Source organism: Gossypium arboreum, chromosome 12, assembly GCF_025698485.1.
Source record: "Gossypium arboreum isolate Shixiya-1 chromosome 12, ASM2569848v2, whole genome shotgun sequence".
In the NCBI taxonomy this organism is placed as follows: Eukaryota; Viridiplantae; Streptophyta; class Magnoliopsida; order Malvales; family Malvaceae; genus Gossypium; species Gossypium arboreum.
Window position 1 is genome coordinate 76557187 of NC_069081.1, and position 11970 is coordinate 76569156.

An 11970-nucleotide genomic window follows, 5' to 3' on the forward strand; every position below is an offset into this window, starting at 1 on the left:
TGATCTGAGTGGTCTTTCCTTGTCACATTAGGGTATGGCACACGAGGTTTGTATTCTATACTTACTGGTTTTTGCTCATTGTGATCTACCTCAACTTTACCTTTGCTTATCTCAGTTTCTTGCCTTGGTTCTGGTTCAAATGTGACTAACCCTTCCTCATCTTGACTAGTAATCACGTTGAGTTGCTCCCTTGGGTTAGATTCTGTGTTGCTTGGCAAGCTACCTTGTGGTCATTTAGAAATCAACTTGGCAAGCTGTCCAATTTGAGTTTCGAGCCCTTGGATCAATGCTTGTTGATTCTTAAGTGCTGTCTTGGTATTCTAAAAACGAGTTTCTGACACCGATATAAACTTTGAAAGCATCTCCTTAAGGTTCGGCTTCTTTTCTTGCTGGTAAAGTGGTTTGAAAGCCCAGAGGATGTTGTGGCCTTTGATTTCCTCGACCGACCCATGAGAAATTGGGATGGTTCCTCCAACCTGCATTATAAGTGTTACTATATGGGTTATTTTGGGATCTAAAGTTATTGTTACCCATATATTGGACTTGTTCCTCCTCGATGCTAGGGTTGAAGGGTTGATATTCTGTGCATGGTCCTCCTCCATTTGAATCGCACCTCATCACTGGATGTACCTAAGTAGAACCACACAAACCGTCAGTCTTTTTATTTAAGACTTCTACCTGGTTAGATAGCATAGTAACCGCGTCGAGGTTGAAAACACCGGCTACTTTCGTCGACTTTGTTCTCATAACTTCCTACTGATAGTTATTCAGTGACATCTCCTCAATAAATTCGTAAGCTGCCTCAAGTGTCTTATTATTGATAGTTGCTCCAGCGGCTACATCAATCATCTGCCGAGTCGAAGGATTCATGCAATTATGGAACGTTTGAACGTGTAGCCAAAGAGGTAACCCATGGTGAGGGCACCTTCTCAAAAGGTCCTTGTATCTCTCCTATGCATCGTAGAGTGTTTCTAAATCCATCTGCACAAAAGAAGAGATATCATTACATAATTTTACTATTTTAGCCGGTGGAAAATATTTTAATAAAATTTTTCCAGTCATTTGTTCCCAAGTAGTGATTGACCCTCGTGGTAACAAGTTCATCCATTGTTTAGCCTTATTCCTTAATGAAAAGGGAAACAACTGAAGGCGAATGGTGTTATCAGAAATGCCATTAATTTTAAAGGAATCGTAAAATTCTAAGAAATTTGCCAAGTGAGCGTTGGGATCCTCGTCCTGCAAACCATCAAACTAAACAAACTGTTGTATCATTTGAATTGTGTTAGGTTTCAGTTCAAAATTATTTGCAGCAATAGCAGGTCTAACTATACATGACTCAGTTCCTGTTAAATTAGGTTTGGCATAATCATACATAGTGCGCGGGGCAGGATTTTGATTAACAGCAATTGCAGGAGGTAGCAGATTTTGTTGGTTTTCAGCCATCTCCTCAGTTGTGGTTTGAATATCGTCCTCTTGCTCGTTCTCTATGTATCTTAAGCTTCGCCTTATTTCTCTTTGGTTTTTATGAACTGTACGATCAATCTCACTGTCAAAAAGTAATGGTCCGAATGGGTTTCTTCTAGTCATAAACTATAAAAACCTGCGAGAAAAAGGCAAAAAGAATATTAATAAAAACAAATTAGAATAGAGTTTAAATTTCAGTAAAAGTAAATGGCTAAAGTAATAAAAATCGAGTGTTCCTAATCTCTTAGTTCACCGCCAACGGCGCCAAAAACTTGATACGTGATATTGTGACAGGTTTTAAATATTTATAAAGAATCGTTCTTGAAACTAACTATTATCATGATGAAGGCAAGTGTACCTATTGAACAGTAGTATAGCTTTAGTAAGACCGGATTGTCGAACCCAAAAGAACTAGAAGTACTAGTAATGACTGTCTTTTTATTATCTAGCCTAAGAATAATGGGATTTGTTTTAACTAACTAATTAACTAATTAACTAGAAGTACTAGTAATGACTTGTGTACATTTGTCAATTCCTCCTCTGAAGAAGAGCGTTCCTTGAATCAATATCCTAGAATATCAAGACAAAAATTAAGAACACATAATTAAGAACAAGTCAAATATTTATCATACAATTTAGATAATAATAACAAGATCTGTCTTAGGTTTCATCCCCTTAGGTATTTATGGGTTTTATTTCATAACTAAAAAGGTAAAAATCTTAGAAGAATAATGAATACAAAACATAAAGAAAAACCTAAAACTCCTGAAGGGAAATTGAAGGGAGATCTTCAGTCTTGATGATGGATCTGGCTTCTGAGATGGATCAATCAGCTTTCCTTGAGTAGTTCCCTGCTTCTTCTAGGGTGTATTTATAGGTTTTATAATGCCTAAAAACCCTCAAAGTTTGCCTTTTCCAAATTGGACTAAACTTGGGCTCTGTAGGGACACGCCCGTGTGACATGACCGTGTGCGATTACTTCAGGCTGTGGTTAAGCCTGTTAAATAGGCACGGGCGTGTGGTCCACCCATGTGAGTCATACTTCGATTCTTCCAAATTGACACGGCCGTGTGGTTTGCCCGTGTGAGGAAGTTCAGGCTGTGTTGATTTCGTATGTTGGCCCTTTTTCTCCGTTTCCGTTTCTCGTTCCTTTCACTCTCCTATGCTCACTGGAACGATGAAAGAATGTGCAAGTGTACACAATCGCAACAAGTAATAAAGTGACAAGTAAATGTCGAGTTATCGTACCCACAGGGACTGTAAAAGAATTATTTATGAAATTAATTGTAAAAGACTTTGGTGAGGTAAAAATAATTTGGTTTTACAATGTGGTAAAAAACTATTTAAAAACTAAGTAAATGATTAAAAATAAAACAAAGGAGTTCTAGTGCATGATTTCAAATAAGATTTAATCAATGTAACATACTTGTGTTGGATTAATTATATTTCTTGAACACAAAATTAATAAACTCATGTTTACACTGTTACGAATAAATTCACAGCAACCCAGTAATTCGCTAACTTATGAACAAATTTACATACCAAAAATCCATTCATCTCTTGACATATCCCTATGTCAATTCAACTAACTAAATAGATTCTAGCAAGCAAACATGCTATTGCACATACATACTCATTAAATTAAACGAATCTCTTTCATATCCCTATGTCAATTCAAATGATTAATTAAATCTAATAAGCATATAAAAGACTTTGTGAAGTAACAAGATATCCCTACCTTGAAACAATTTAATCACAATAATCTTGCAAGTTATGCAAGGCAATAATATCGCCAGATACATTGCTAATTTAACCTTCAGCTACCTTAGAAGAATAAACATGCACTGATTAAGTATTGTGTCAACTAATTACAATTGCAATCCGTTTAAGTAATTAATGCATTAGCTACCTCACAGTCGTAACGCAAGAATAACTTAGGCATGATTTTACTTAATCAAGCATCTTATCGAGGCTTATAATAGCATAAACAACATTTTAACAATTCAAGCAGGCAGAATATAATCAACCCAACACAAAAATAATTTAAACTGAATTGATTAAAATTACCATTTCAATAGCATAAATATTCATAAACATGTTCGTCAAAACAACAACAAAAATTAAAGAGTTAGGGAACAAGAGGCAAATCTGGTGTTTCTCCGTGGCTTGGCTAGTTGCTCCATTCTTCATTCTTCGTTGGCCTTGGCTATCAAGGTGGCTTATGAACACCTAATTGCTGCTCCAAAATGGGTGATAGAAGCCTCTTTCCTAAGAGAGGAAATCGGCACTTGAACAAAAGGGAATGGAATGGAAAAAATGAGAGAGAAGTGAGAGAGGGAATGAGAGAATGATGTGAAGTCAGGGATGCTTTGAATGATCAGCAAGGGGTGGCTTTCATAGCTGATTGTGGCTGCTAAAAATAGAAAATTCCAGCAGCTAAAGTGCCCTCCCTTGGCCAGCCACACACATGGCAAAGTTGAGAGTTTCAACTTTGCTATTTTTAGCTTGGGGCAAATCTACAAAGCCATAATTTAAGGTGGGGTTTGAATGCAATTTAGAAGTCTTTTGAGGACATTTTTGCAAGCATATTTAGTCAGCTAAAATGCTGATTTGGGTCAGCATATGGACGGTTCTGGGCTGCCCATTTAGTGGCTGGTTTGGTTCACTCAATCTGGCTCGACCAGTGTAGTTCAACTGGACCCTTTCTCCATAATAAATTAAAAATAATTTATTTAACCCAAATTAAATGGGGAATAAATTAAAATTAATTAAATTATGAATTAATACACATTTCTGGACCGTCTTAGGCTGGAAATTAAAGTGCCTCGATACTTCAAATTGCTTCTCGGTTTTGTGCTTTCAGCAGTGTCAGCCGAGCCAATTTTCACCCTTTGTGCGAATATGTCGAAAATAGTCAAAACTAGTCGAAGTTAAGTATAAAATTAAATAAATTCACCATGTTCATATTTTTAACATGACTTAATTATTTTATAATATTTAATTATTTTTCGATAAGAATTTAATGAATTTGCATGAATTTAAGAAAAATTGGGTATGAAAAAGTATATAAATTTTTGGGTTTCCACTCACCTAAGTATAAAACATGAAATTAAGGCATTAGGAGCATCGAATTCACCAATTTTAAGGAAAAATCATCCATAAAATGTGCTAAGCATGGGATATAAATATGTATAAATTACGGTTTATCAGTTTTCATTGATGTATATATGTGTTCTTTGATGATTTATGATGAATTGTGAATACTTGATGATAGTTATGCAAGTTTGGTAAAGTGATTTTGAGTAAAAAAATGCAAATTAGGGATTAATTTGTGAAAAGTGATAAATGTGTGGTTGAATGTGTGCAAATTTGATAATTATGGGCTGTTAGGGGTATAATAGTAATTTGGCTAAGTATGGGTGTTTCAAAATTTGCATGAATTTGTGATTTTGTGTAATAAGGACTAAATTATAAAAATGTAAAAGTTTAAGGGCTAATGTGTGAAATAGCTCAAATGTATATTTTGGATTGAATTGAATAAATAGAGAAATAAATAAGCTAATTTTGATATTAATAGATCAAGAAAAGAGAAATTTGGAATTATATCGGGGAAAAGACAATGTACTCGATTAATCGACCAATTTCATCATTTTTGAACTCGAGGTAAGTTTGTATGCGATAAATTTCATTATTAATGTATTTTAAATGCTTCGATATTGTATAAATTGTGAATACAAGACTTTGGATAAGTTCAACAATGACTCAATGGTAATTCGGCGTTCGAAATCCCGGTTAAACCTTAGGAAAAGATTAGGATACTAGTGACATGTCATTAGGGGATACATTGAGTTGGCTTTGGGCCATGATATTAGCACTTCAGGTGCAAGTTATACTGATTTGGCTTCGGACCATGAATATCGGCTGATTTGGCTTCAGACCATGAATTAGGTACTTAGTTTGTGAGACTCCTGATTATCTGACCTCTATTCTGAATGGTTCAATGGTAAACGATAGATGTGAATGAGTATGAGATTGATGCTAGATGATACAGGTACGTACATGAATTATATAAGTTTCAAATCGAAGAAAATGGTGAAGGAAGTGTATACTCGCATATTTAAGTATTTGAAAGGTTTGTTAGTTAATGTAAGCTAGATGTTGGTGTATTCAAATTATTGAATTATATTTGTGAGATTGCATTAAGTTTATTTCATATGAGCTTACCAAGCTTTAAAGCTTACGTTGTTTATTTTTTCTTTGTTTTATAGTGATTTCAAAGCTAGCTCAGATTCGGGGATTGCCAGAGACATCGTCACACTATCAGTCTATAAATTTGGTACTTTTGGAGCTTATGATTTGACTATATGGCATGTATAGGGACTTTGAGTCATTTTGGTATTTGTAGCGTGATTTTGGCCATTTGTATTGGCTTGTAAATATTTAGTGTTTGGTTTTGTGTTAGCCATGTAAATTGGCTTATTTTGGCAATTATGTGATGTTCATATATATATGCATTAATGCCTCTTAGTGATATGGTTCATGATTGCTTGAGAATGGTTGATGATTTGAGAATGGTTGTGCTTGTGGTTTTAGGTTAAGAAATGCTTAGGTGAAATGGTATAATTGAATTCTTGGAGATATGAATTGGCATGATTTGAGTAGGAAAACTATGGTATATATTTTAGTCTTAGTTGTGGTTGTATTAGTTGGAAATAAATGATATGAATTGACCTTGTTTTGAGTAAATATTAATTGATTAGTTATGCTTGATTTGGTGCCATATGTCTAGGCGAAGTGGTGTGAATTTTGGGTGGCAAAATGGCTTGGTAAATAGCCTATTTTTGTCCACACGAGTAGAGACACGGGCGTGTGTCTCCGCCGTGTGTGACACACAGTCATGTTACACTGTTGTGTGTCCCCTGGTGTTGAATTTGAAATCAAGTCAGTATGCTCCACACGGCCTCACACACGGGCATGTGGCTTGGCCGTGTGCCATAAGTAAGTATACCCTACAGGTTTGGCACGGCCTAGCACACGGGCGTGTGTGGCCACTTTAAAGGGCACACGAGATAGACACATGGGCGTGTGGTTGGCTTGTGACCCAAGTCAATAAGCTTACTTGTTTGGACACAGGGTAGGACACTGGCTGGGACACGGCCATGTGCTCCCATTTAAAATGTCCACACAGCCTGTGGCACGGGCGTGTCTGGTGGCCATGTGAGACACATGGCCTAGCCACACGGGCGTATGTCCCCTGTTTTGAGAAATTTTTTTTAAGTGTTCAAAATGTTTCCAAAGTTATCGATTTAGTCCCAGACCACTCTCTATGTAATTTTAGCGTCTCGTAGGCTCGTATTAGTGACAAATTGATTGAGATTGAATGATGATTGTATGGATTGACTAAATGTATGTGAAAAGTATGCATAAACGTGTTGTAAGTTTGGTAATGCTCTGTAACCCTATTCTGATGTTGAATACAAGTAAGGGATGTTTCATAATTAGACCATGGTTATAGTGAGTGGAAAATTATGGACATAAAATGGATGTTTTAAATGATTTTATAACATGGTTAATTTTGTAATTTGGTAATTAATGATAATTAAAAATAAGTAAAACAAGTTATCACCATTCTATTCCTTCTTTAACCAATTTCACAAGAAAAAAAATAGCCATTTTTGAAGCTAGGGTTTGACCAAGACTTTTTTGCTCAAATAGGTATGATTTTTGTTCCGTTTTTAATGATTTCTATGTTTTTGATATCGTTGCAGCTTAATCTAGCTAGCCCGGGGACTTATTTGCAAAGCTGTTAAAGATTTAGAGTTTTACCATTGATGAATTGATAAACGCCAAATTATACATATTTTTACCCCAAATACTTAGCATATTTATGGATGTTTATCACTAGATTTGTGGATTTTGGTGCTCTTAATCTGGTTATTTCATGTTTTGTACTCAGGAGAGCACCAAGAGTCAAAAGGAACCAAAAACGAGCCAAAACGAAACAAAATGGACCAAATTGAGAAGATGACACGGCCTAAGCCTTGCCACACGGGCTGCTCACATGCCCATGTCTTTCGAGGGTGTCAACCAAGACTTTCACGATTCACACGGCCTGGCCATTAACCCACACGACCGTGTGCAATTTAACGGATCAAACACGGCCTGGCAAACATGTCACACGGCTGTGGCACACGGGCATGTCCCTTTTTCAAGGAGTTGTATTTTACACGGAAAAGGATACTTAGGGAGGAAGAAAGCCAATCCAAAGCCTATATAAACACCCTAAGTATGACTTTGAAAGGGGGCTCTCCTCCAGAACTTTTCGAGAGTACAGAACAACACATCGGGAATTACTTGAAGAAAGCCAGACGATCCATCCCAAAAGCTGGAGCTACTCCAAACTGAAGATCTCTCTCAGAATTCCTTCAGGGGTTTTAGAGTTTTCTTTATGTTTTGTTATTTTCATACTTTTGAGATGTACTCTTATTTTATTATGAACTAAACCCCTTCGATACCTAAGGGGGTTGAAACCTATGATGGATCTTGTTATTATTACCTGAACTGTATGATAAATACTTGATTTGTTCTTAATTATGTGTATTAATGCTTGAGTTAATATTCCGGGTATTAATTCATGATTTGATGTGCTTATGCAGAGGAGAAAAAGTCCCTGTCTAAGAGTAGATTTGGCATAATTAAGCGGAGTTGATCGAACGCCTAGAAATAGGGTTACGAGATTTTGCCAGATTAGGGTGAAACCTAATATGGGAGTCCATAGATCGATTATCGCTTCCTAGGGTTTTAATTAAGAAAGAAATTTTGATTAATTCAATTGAGGGTTAGGTGTTATTAGTCTCGAAAGAGATAATAATATAGGTTAGGGAGTCTCACAGATCAAGTCAAGTGAATAAATCGTCTGGTTCAGAGTCAGATAACAAGTGAAATCTAGGTGGATTCCTCCTTGGGTGTCATCTTTATCAATTACTTTTCTTCAAGTCTTTTTTCCAAATTTTCTATTTGCTTTAGTTTAGTTAGTTAATTAGTTTAGTTAATTAGTTTAATAAACAACCACTCTTTATTTCTAGGTTAAATAATAAAAAGATATTTATTACTAGTACTTTTGGTTCCCTTGGGTACGATATCCCGGTCTTGTCATTACTATATTATTGTTCGATAGGTGCGCTTGCCATTTCATCGTGATAATAGTTAGTATAGGTTTGATCTTCATTATAAATATTTATTACTTGTTACGAATCACGCGATCATGAATGTATATATATATTTTGTGTTTGATGATAAAAAATGTATGGTTGTTGTTAGATAAATAACATTTGTAAAGTGATTTTTGGTAAATTTTCAATTAGGGATTAAATTGACAAATGTAGAAATTGTGGTAGAAATGTGAAATAAATGAATAATATGGGTTGCTATGGTAATAAGAGAAATTTGGCTAGCATGGGTAGGAACTTAATTGAATGAATTTGTATATTTATGAGCTAAGGACTAACTTGTAAAGATGTTGAAATATTAGAGGCTAAAGTGTAATCTTGTAATATGCTTTTTGGGCTAAATTGAATAGAAGGATAATTAAATAAGCTAAATTTGATTACATATAGATCAAGAAAAGCGAAGTTCGGATCTAGATCGGGGGAAAAACAAAGTACCAGAATAGTCGATTCATTTCATCATTTTTGTGATCGAGGTAAATTCGTATGTTAATAAACATTTGATTAATTGCGTTTTAAATGCTTTATTATTGATTTTAATTGTGAACACCACCTTATAGGTATGCTCGACGAAGATTCAACAATGTGAAATCCTAGTTGAACCTTAGGAACAGATTAGGATACAAATGACATGTCATTAGGGGTTATGTGATTAGGGTGCTGGTCTGTACGTCCTATCGGTGGCTGAGTTATCTGGCATGTGTTGGAGATTCTTGTCAGCTTGTGTGAGCAACACCGTGTAGCTATGTCATGATCGTCTGCTTGTGTGAGTAGACCCGTTGAATTTTAGCATAGCTTTCCACCCACAAACTGACGGACAATCGGAGAGAGTAATTCAGATATTAGAAGATATGTTGCGGTGTTGTGTTCTAAAGTTCCAAGGCAGTTGGGAAAAGTATTTACCGCTAGTCAAATTCCCCTACAACAACAGTTATTAGTCAAGTCTGAAAATGATGCCTTATGAGGCTTTATATGGGCGTAAGTGTCGAAAACTCTTGTATTGGACCGAGTTGAGAGAGAATCAGATACACAGGGTTGACATAGTTAAAGAGACCGAGGAGAATGTTAAGGTGATTTGCAACTGTTTGAAGGCCACTTCAGATAGACAAAAATCCTACGTGGATTTGAAAAGGAAAGTGATCGAGTTTCAAGTCGGGGATAAAGTATTTTTGGAAGTATCCCCGTGGAAGAAGGTTCTCCGATTCTGAAGGAAAGGCAAATTAAGTCCTCGGTTTATTGGACCTTAAGAGATTACAAAGAGAGTAAGGCCTATTGCCTACCGATTGGCTTTGCCCTCAGAGTTGGAAAAGATTCACGACGTGTTTTATGCATCCATGTTACATCGATATAGATCGGATCCTTCACATGTGATCGCGCCAACAGAGGCTGAGATTAGCTCAGACATGACTTATGTCAAAGAGCCAGTTAAGATTTTGGCTCGGGAGGTCAAACAACTGAGGAATAAAAGTATAGCACTCATGAAAGTTTTATGGATCGACATGGAGTCAAAAAAGCCATGTAGGAACCCAATGAGACCATGAGAGTTTAATACCAGAATCTATTCATCGGTAAGAACTTCAGGACGAAAATCCCTAAGGGGGAGAATTGTAACGGCCCGATTTTGGGCCCAGTCAGAACAGTGGTTTTGGGGCCACTGGTCCGAGGGTGGAGAAATTATTTTTAATATTATTGTATGTGTTGTGCCATGATTATATGAGAGTATGAAAATTTTGGTGAATTAATTTTAGCGATTTCATGCTTAATTATGAAAAGGACTAAATCGCATAAAGTGCAAAAGTCTTAATTTGATAGCTAAGGGTGTTAGAATGCCATGTATCATAAATTGGGGGGTCTTTAAAGGGGAATTAGACCCTTTAGAGAGGCTTGGCCGGCCATAAGACAAAGAAAATAAAGTAGTCAAAATGTTAGGTATTTGATGAGCTAATGTGTGATAAAATAATACCCTAAAGCCTAGCCTTCATCTTTCTCATTCATCCTTTCTTCTTGACCGAAAATATCAGCCATAAGAGGGTTTTGGAAGCTTGAAAATTTTCAGCCATTTAATCTCCCTACAAGTAAGTGGTTTTGATGACTTTTCTTGATAAATTTTGTATTTTTCAAACCCTTATAGCATGAGCTTCCAAATGAGAGGACTATTTTGCAAAATGGTTGAAAGTCTAGGGTTTTTCCATGAGTGTGTTCATGTTCTTTTCTAAAATTTTATGGAAGAAAATGAGTTATGGTGGTGTAATAAACAACTTTTGTGAAGTAGTTTTCATGTAAACCCTAACTAGGAACCATTTTGCATAAGTTGAAAATTAGATGATAAATGTGAGAAATAATGGAAATTTTGGGTTGCTATAAGAGTAAAAAGGGTTCGGTTAAGCTTAAGATATGAAAAAGTTTGATAAAAATTGATTTTTGGACCTAGGGGTAAAATGTTTATTTTGTAAAAGTTTACGGGTAAAATGGTCATTTTGCCCAATTTTTAAATTGTTAAGTACCTATATTAATAAAATGATTAACTGTGTGAATTTTCATCATTATTGATCAAGAATTACAAAATTCGGGCCTAGACCGGGGAAGAGCAAAGCAAGAGGACTAAGCCGAACTAATCGTCTACATTTTGTAATTCGAGGTATGTTGTATGTAAATAATATAACTACATTGTTATTATATGTGTTTGAATTGATATAGCATAAATTGCTTGTTTGTGGAAATGATTATATATGATGAATATTGAGATAATAAAACTCCTGTTTGAACCTTAGGGAATAAATCGAACATTCATGCCATGACATTCGGGTTATTTAAGTGCTAGTGTTAGACATGTCTAGGAAATGCATCAACCACATTATGAGAGCCAGTGTAAGACCATGTCTGGGACATGGCATCGACATTGAGACGAGAGCTAGTGTAAGACATGTCTAGGACATGCATCAACCTCGAGATGTAATCCAGCGTAAGACATGTCTGGGACATGGCATCGACACGTATAGAGGTGTCAGTGTAAGACCATGTCTGGGACATGGCATCGGCACGAATATGTGAGAGCTAGTGTAAGACCATGTCTGGGACATGGCATTGACGTGATGGATGAGCCAATGTAAGACCATGTCTGGGACATGGCATCGGTATTATACCCTATGTTTGAGCCTTAGTGAATTTCTGATAGCTTTCCAAATGGTCCAATGGTCAGAGTTATAGTTTAAGTTAAACGAGAAAAGTATAACCATGTTGTGAGTTGTACAGGTACCTATTTGAAATGTATGAGACGTGA

The 11970-nt window shown here is 36.0% G+C and overlaps 1 non-coding gene across 1 annotated transcript; it reads left to right on the forward strand.

The window, feature by feature from the left end:
- Positions 1 to 907: 907 nt before the first annotated feature.
- Positions 908 to 1015, forward strand: LOC128286134 (small nucleolar RNA R71). Its single transcript, XR_008276679.1, has one exon. It is a non-coding gene; the product is annotated as a small nucleolar RNA R71 (small nucleolar RNA).
- Positions 1016 to 11970: the final 10955 nt, after the last annotated feature.